Source organism: Brassica oleracea, unplaced genomic scaffold, assembly GCF_000695525.1.
Source record: "Brassica oleracea var. oleracea cultivar TO1000 unplaced genomic scaffold, BOL UnpScaffold01118, whole genome shotgun sequence".
In the NCBI taxonomy this organism is placed as follows: Eukaryota; Viridiplantae; Streptophyta; class Magnoliopsida; order Brassicales; family Brassicaceae; genus Brassica; species Brassica oleracea.
In genome coordinates this window covers 14,105-15,606 of record NW_013617681.1, presented here as the reverse complement: position 1 = coordinate 15,606, position 1,502 = coordinate 14,105, and positions in this window count along the sequence as shown.

Sequence of the window (1,502 nt, the reverse complement as noted above, 5' to 3'; positions counted from 1 at the left end):
ATGAAGAAGGAGGAACACATACCTCGTTTGGGTTTGAATCGGCGGAGAAGCGTCGATGAGGCAGCAAATCGATTGGGGATGTCGATTCGTCTTTGAAATCTCTGGAGAGGCTATCGCCAAAACTATCGCCGCGGAGAAGAGAGAATCAGGAGAAGGGTGAAAAAAAAAGACACGGTGCGACTTTCCCAACCCTATTTCGACTCCCAATTGAATGCTGCCACGTCCCTCGTAAGGACGAAGCCCAACGTCCTAAATTAAGGTCCGTTTACAATGTTATTCGGTCTTTTTGATTTATTTCTCGACCCAATATTAATAAGGATGGGCTTTGGGACGAACGATAATCGTGCCCTAAGACTACGAACCTTTTTTTTCTTAACTTCTGCTATTTTATCTATTAGGTTGTCTAGATTAGTAATTAATAAGTACATTTCTATAACAACTTTTTGTATAAAAATCTCATAATAGTGTGCTTCTAAATATTACGCATGCACATGTACGCATGTTAGTCAGCAACTACCATATAATAATGTATACGTGAACGTATATAAAATGTTTATATAATGAATATTATAAATTTTGCATAGGATAAAAATACGGTAAGACGTTATAATAACTACAAATATAGTTAGACCAAAGAAAAACTACAAACATATCACTCATTTTATTTCAATGTAAAATCAAAGAAAACGAAAAGACTTACAAAACAAAACAAAACAAAAAGACAAAATCAATCATTCATTGGTCCAAACTAAACCGATCAAATTTATTTGTTTTAAAACGTGTACTAATCGTAAGGCTCATAAAGCCCAACCTTTTCTTAAAATAATTTTGCTGTCTGCTTCCTTTATACTTAAAAGAACAATATTATGATCTATCGAGAACAGTATGATAATTTGTGTACATGGGCCCCTTTGTCTTTGGGCCCTGGGACGGGTGCACTGCTCGCCCTTGTCTCTAAGCTGGCCCTGTTCACATGGTTCAGCACCTCTAACATAATAGATCGGGTAAGACGTGAAGCACCGAGAAGGGGTGAGGTTTCTCTGCGAAATGATAGTTTGTAAAATATACCAAATATACGAAAGCAAAAAAAAAAAAACATCCTTTGTGACTAGACACAGAGAAGAAGGAGGTAGCTTACTCGGTGGGATAGCTTGAGCCGCCTGAGAAGATAAGACATGGCTGCTTCTTCTTCTCTTCTTTTTTGGAGGGGTAAAGGCGATAAGAACATAAAATCTTTTCTAATGGACACGTTAATATATAACCCTTGGCCGCTATTTTCCTATTACTACTCTAATAATAATCAAGGTGAGTATCCTTTCTTCCATAATACTTTCAGGAAAAAAAAACTAATTACACTTAAATATCTTCCCGCTCCTTGGATCAGGGAGAAAACATTATACCAAATAACTTGTGGTACAAGATTTCTTGCATTTTTCATAGGCTCAAATAGCTTTCGCTTCGTTATTGTTTATAGACTATACAATGAAGGGACGGAAATTACA